This window comes from Dipodomys merriami, unplaced genomic scaffold, assembly GCF_024711535.1.
Source record: "Dipodomys merriami isolate MVZ:Mamm:240054 unplaced genomic scaffold, mDipMer1.0.p SCAF_36, whole genome shotgun sequence".
NCBI classification, from domain to species: domain Eukaryota; kingdom Metazoa; phylum Chordata; class Mammalia; order Rodentia; family Heteromyidae; genus Dipodomys; species Dipodomys merriami.
In genome coordinates this window covers 14,774,918-14,782,056 of record NW_027205159.1, presented here as the reverse complement: position 1 = coordinate 14,782,056, position 7,139 = coordinate 14,774,918, and positions in this window count along the sequence as shown.

Sequence of the window (7,139 nt, the reverse complement as noted above, 5' to 3'; positions counted from 1 at the left end):
TAATTCTATGGGCTTTGACAGTACAGTTATTTCTTCCACATGGGGTTATATATACAATTCTTTCCTTTTGCTTAGTGTCAGCTGTTCCCTCTTTCCTGCTCATTCCCTCCCTCACATTGCTGCCATTGAGTTGCTTAGTTTGTTATGATGAATGTCCAGTGCAGCTGATAGGTCCAACTGTTGTATGTTGTCCCCTGTTTCCCTCTGTCTCTCTGTCCTCCTGGTTTCCCTCTGATGTGCACATATATACCATATATGTGGTATATATTATTTTTTAAATAAGTTTATTATTGGGAAAATACCATACATTTCTTATCAAGCATTGTTGCCTCCTCCTTTGTTTTCCCGCCCTTTCCCCGTCCTCTCTTACCCCCATACCCACAACACCAAAGTTGTAAATTTCATTTTTCAACATGTTTTGTACATTTCATTATTGCAATGGGTCCACCTGTAAAATCCCTATTTAAGCAATTTCTTTTTCTCTCTCTTTTTTTTAATTGTGAAAATACTGTACAGAATGGTTACAATTACATGGGCAAGATAATGAGTACATTTCTTATCAAGCATTGTAGCCTCCTCCTTTGTTTCCCCTTCCCATTCCTTCCCATCCTCCCCCCCATATCACTGCCCCATCCTCCTCCCTCCGCCCCCTCCAAAGTTGTAAAGTTTGTTTTCTACATAACGACTTGTACATCTCATTGTTGAAATGGGTCCACTTGTATCCCTATTTAAATGATTTGTTTTTTCCCTTTCCCTCCCAAATTATACCAACATCAAATACAGTGAAACCAGGGGTTATACCATGGGGGAAGGACATACAAAGCAACAAAGAAATCATCTTATAAATATGTTATTTGTAAATTATTTCTTTTATTCTTTTGGTGCTTGCTTATGCAAAGAGAATGAGCATACACTTTGATATACCATAATTGGAAGAAAGTTCCAAACTGAAATTAAATGCCAGGTACATGGAAGGGGAGATGACTAACACAGGTAAATTCCCAATAGGTTGTAACTTCAATCCTGTATATGAATTACAAATGATACAGCTCAAAAGAAATACTGAAATCTTATGCTTTGATTTCACCCCCCCCAACTAAGAATGTGCAACCATAAGAAGACTCATATATGACTAAATTTTTGTGCATTTTTATACTTTGTGTGTGTGTGTGTGTGTGTGTGTGTGTGTGTGTGTGTGTGTGTGTGTGTGTGTGTGTGTGTGTGCCTTTGGACTTTGACTCAGGGTCTGATCTATGGCCTGAGCTTTAATACTCAAGGTCAGCACTTTTCCACCTGAGTCATCTATTTCTGCCCTTTTGTTGATTAACAGGAAGAAAGAGTCTCTTGCATTTTCCTTTCCTGCCCTTTTGTTGATTAACAGGAAGAAAGAGTCTCTTGCACTTTCCTTTCCTGGGCTGCCTTTGAACTGGGATCAGCAGATCTCAGCCTTCTGTGTAGGTAGGTTTTCAGGCATGAGCTACTTGCACTGGCCTCTTGTACATACATAAGCCTTGTAGAACATCGGGATTTGAATTAATACCTCTCAAAACAGGACAATGCATAGCTTCAGGAACCACAGTCCCATAGCACACAACTGGGCATGGAAGGGTTTCATTCTCAGGATTGGAACATTGTGAAGTTGCTGATCAGTCTTGCTGGCCATTTGCCCTCAACTGCATACCAGGTGATGGTGTGCTCTTCTCAGGTGTGGTGCAGGTGTAGAGGCTCAGTAGTGGTCATTGTTCTTGGAAAGTGGGATACAGAGAAGCAGCAGAAAATATAAAAAGATAGTAAGTTTAAATATTGCCATGGATTAGAGAAAATCGATTGTTAAAAATCTCTCAAGTGACTATGGACAGAAAAAAAATTACCTCAGCCCAATAAAAGATACGTGGCAAAACAATTGTCACCATCATACTAAATGGGGAAAACTGAAATTATAAAATTATTTCCTCAAAAAAAATAATATATAAGTGTAACCAAGGAGATGAAGCATCTCTACAATGAAATGCACAAATGTATACATACATATAGTTCTTTGTTTTACCTACACAGACTTTTCTTTGCTTTGTGAATCCAAAGTAATGGCACAACCCTGATTCCCTAGAGTATGCAGGTATGTCATTTACAAGTCAGGAGAGGCATTATAAAGTCTGTGCTGAGGGCCATGTAGAGAAAAGAATGTTAGGATAAATAGGTTCTTCTCAGTGCCTTACAGAAGAAAAAAATACATGTACACCTACAAACAATACCAGTAATGCATCCCATTTAGTTGATGTTTTTCTGATTCTGATCCAAAAACTAAGCAGGCTTAAACCTTCAACTGCTAGGAAACTTTCTTGAATTCAAGCTCACTGAGAATGGAACCTGAGTCCTGCTTCCTCACCATGGTTGCAGCAGCAGGAAGAATAAAGCAAGTCTGCAACTACATGTCCAAATTACATGTCAATTCCTAAGGCTGATTATGCTCAGGGAGAGCTGGTTTGGTGACTTAGTTTCCCTGCACTGCCATGAAGCACACAGATATCTTGTGCTGGTAGACAAACTTATGGAATAGTTTTAAAATCAACTTTCTGGAAGCAGTGAAGTCTAGAGTGTCATCTGTTTTAGGCTCTTCCTGACTGTTCAATTTCTTGTAATGTCCTCACAAGGACTTTGATGCCTGTGACAGAGACAGAGATAGAGCCATCTAATGCCACATTTCCTCAAGACACTAGCACTACAGGACTTGCTACAGTCTTAGGCACCTCACATCACCTCACTCACTGTTTCAGACCTCTCCAAGGACACATATCTCAGGGGACATGAATCAATCCTTAAAAGATGGCCTCTGCTGATAAACAAGGCAGGAAATAGAGGCAAAGCCAAGCTTCCAGTCTCTAAATTCCCAAAACAGAAGACATTCCCCCACAATTCAGCCTGCTGACAGCTCCTTCTGAGAGTCCCTGGTCCTAGTCAAATACGCAAGCCTGGAGACTCTTTGTTGATAAAACACTAACTCTGTGGTTTCCATAGTTTACTTAAGCTAGATAGGTCTTTTCATATATACTGTGGGATTTCACTATCATCTAGTGGTATTATTGTAACATTACATGTTTTAAAAACAGGATTCTATTTTTTTATGTTTTGTTAAAAAGTTTTTATTTTACTTCATTGCAAAGATGCTGTCCAAATGGTTACACTTACATGAGTAGGGTAATGAGTACATTTCTTCTCAAGCATTGTTACTCCCTCTTTGTTCTTCTTCCACTATTCCTTCCTTTCCCTACCTGGTTCACCTCCCCCTCAAAGTAGTAAAGTTCATTTCCAATATAGAATCTTGTGGGTATCATCATTGCAATGGGTCATCCTGTGTCTTTGTTTTAGCATTTTCTTATTCCCTTCCCCCTCACCAAATTAGAAAAATGTATATACAAGATTTTATACAAAGGCTGGGAAAGTGGCTCAATGATAGAGCGCTTGCCTTGCATGAATGAAGCCCTGGGTTCGATTACTCAGCACCAAATAAACAAAAAGAAAAAAGCTGGAAGTGGAGCTGTGGCTCAAGTGGTAGAGCGCTAGCCTTGAGCTGAAGAGCTGAGGGACAGCACCCAGGCCCAGCATTCAGGCCCTACGACTGGACACCCCCACCAAAAAAAAAGGAAAAAAAAGAAAATTCCCATATAATAATTTTGACAAATTTTACGGTTCTGCTATTTTGAACAGGACGGAATTATTTTAGGGTCACAAGCAGGGAATTCCCCTGTGACCTGTCTCCTCTACAGGCATGGAACCCCTATTTGCAATCTGCTGATCATACTGGAAGCAAATTTTTGTTTGTTAGGACTATCAAATTTTTGGCCTATGTACTGAGGATGTTTTTCTAGAAAACATAAATCCACACGTAGAAATTAGATAGCCACAGCTGTTTGGATATGGTTAGTAAACTCTAGGGGATTTTCTCATAGCTTTCAGACTTTTCATAAACATAAATAATAGAAACCAAATGAGGTGGTTTATACCTATAATTCTAGCTACTCTGAAAGTGGACATGTGGATAGTGGGAGTTCAAGGTCAAGCTGGAAAACATACAAGAGACCTCCATCTCAATCAATAAAAGCTGGGTGTGCCAATGTGTGGCTTGTCATCCTACCTGTGTTGGACATCCAACTTGGAAGTTCACTATCCAGGTAGCCTAGGAATAAACAAATGCAAGACTCTATCTCAAAAACAACCAAAGCATGCTGGATGTGGCATGATTCAAGAGGTAAGGTGCCTGCCTGGCAAATTCAAGGCTCAGAATTCAAACCCAAGTACCTACCAAAAAAATTAAAAGTAAATAATATGAAATAATTCTCTAGATAACTACTCACTTAGTGTAATTATCTTATGTATTCTCCAAATAATCTCGTAGTGAAGACAGAGAATTGAATGAGCCAGATCAATATAATACTCCAAAATCATAGAGTGGCCCAGAGGTCAGCTTCAAGATCATTCAATGTCTGGATCTTACTGTTCTTAGATCAACAATCTTATGGGGGAAACAACGAATGTATAAGTACAATGCATATATTTACACCCTTCATCCAGTTTCACTTGTTGAAATCATATCTCAAATGTAATGTTATAGAAGTGGGCCTTTGTGAGTATGTGGATGGTAATTAAGTCATGGATACAAGCCTTCATGAATGGGATTTAAATAAACAAAACCAAATAGATTTCACTCCTGATCTTGAATACAGAGCATCACTCAGAAAAAAAAATACTGACTATGCTGGCATTGCAATCTTGGACCTCCAGGCTCCAGAACATAGAAATAATTTTAGTATTTATAACCAATATAGTGTCTGGTAATTTGTCATCATAGTTCAAAAGGATGAACAGTAAGCCAGCTGAAAAGCACTGTTGTGTTTCTCTATAATTTATTTTTCCATCTTTCCAGAGTCCCTGTGATATTGAAAAATGTTAAGCCTCCATAGGGAAAAGTTTTAAAACTGCCTTCTTGTCCAACTCTGACTTCAAAAATTTTCGAATGTAAGGAATGACATCAAGTATCCAAGAGACCTAAGACAGGACAGTTGATCCTCATCTGCTGTGCTCTTTAGCACCTGGTGCAAATTTACACTATATAAACAAGTCAAATAAGGTAGTTATAATACATTTTAAAATGCATAGCCAGAAAACACTTTATGAACACTCTCTCACTATAGTCTCATTGGCTCCCAAGTCCAAAATAGGAAACTAAGGCTTAAAGAGAGGTAAGTAATTTACCCAAGTTTGCGAAATTGGTATATTTGTACATTTAAATGCAGACTAAACTATATCCATACTTAGGCTGACATACCATGTGCATTTATTTTTTTGCAGAAATAAAAGGCTCACGAACTTTTTTTTCATATTCTACACTCATATGTGCTACCATGATATCTCAATCCTGGCTGCCCCCAAGTCATATCAGCTGAAGTTGATACATCTGTACCCACTCAAATACAAATGGCTGAGACTTGGGCAACTGTACTTTTAAGTCTTCCAGGCAGTAATAATGTGCAATTAACAGTATGAAATCCTGGGCTAGAGAATAAAACTTCTATGATGGTGCTAGGCCCACTTCGCAAATCTTTCTTTGTCTCTTTCTTCCTTCCTTTTTAGTGCTGGGGATTGAACCCAGGGCCTTGTTCATATTAAGCAAGTGCAACAACACTAAGCTACATGGCCATTTCCATCTCTCCAATTTGATTCACTGCTACCGTATTCCTGATACTTTGCATTCCTTGGTCATAATATTTGGAGACTACTAAACTTCATAAGCTTTTCATCTTTTTTCTCCCTTCCCATGTATCAAGACACTGTGCAAGAAGGATTTTCCTGACCTCCCAAGGCAGAGTTCATGGCTCATCATCAGGTTTTATTTTACCATGCATATCACTCTATTATTACATTTATAATAACAACTCACTTAAATGATTGTTATCTTTTTCAGCCTATTGGTAGACTATTGTTCAATCCTATTTTTTATATAACCAGTAATAGAATTTTTCCTGTCTTGTTTTCCTCTTTTTGACTTGGTGAAAGTATCCTGATTTTGTAGAACTGTTTATTCTCCATGAATATTGTTTCAGGACATTTCTGTATAATGTCTATAATAAAATTAAGAGATTTCCAGCCAAAGAAGACAACTCAGCATTCTAGAGGTTAATGACTGTACTCTGGGTTCCTGTGTGCTGGGCACTGCATTTGGCATCTTGGTTTTACAACAATGGACAATCTATTTTGAAAGTTGCTTTCTTTTTCATTTCCTATTTTGAGCCATATGAAGTATTTAAGGTATATAGCAAGTTAATTGTGGAAGTATGAGATAGTAATCTTTTAAAAAATATTATTTATTGTAAAGATACTGTATAGAGTTGTTACAGGTACATGAGTAAGGTAATGAGTATATTTCCTATTGAGCATTGTTACCCCTCCTTTGTTTTCCCTCTACATTCCCTTCCCTCCCTACTTCCCCAACTCCTCCTTCCCCCTACTCCCCAAGTTGTGAAGTTCGTTTCAACATAGTGTCTTGTACATTCCATTGTTACAATGGGTCAACCTGAATCCTTGTTTCAGCATTTTTTTTTAATTCTCTGCCCCTCCCCAAATTAGAAAAATGTATATACAAGATGCAGGGCACTGGAACCAGGGTTATATGAGCTGGTAATCTTTAGCCTTCAAATCTTAAAACAAAAATAAGCAATGCATGATACAATTTGTTCATGAGGGTATTCTCAACCTCCTGATGGATGCTCTGATTCTTCCATTAAAGTATAATCTTGTTAGAATCAAGTTTCGATCCAGGCTAAAATGGAAATACCAATGGAAATAATGACATTAAGTTGGTATTAGTTAATTATGCCTTCCTATTAATGAAATAACTTGGAAAAGGTTTTTACAAAAACTGGATGATAGCAAGAGGGATTTTATAAAAAGGCATTATAGTGGGTAAGGTGTATAAAATTGTACAAAACTGGAACTGCATGTTGGAAAAGAATAATTTCACAGGGAGGAGTAACTTACTTTTTTAGATGAGCCAAGTTAAGATGGATTATTATGTAAGAAGAAAGTTTTATTTTGTTCTTTCTAAAAACTAGCAAATACTTATCTATTTATAAAAAATAAATACT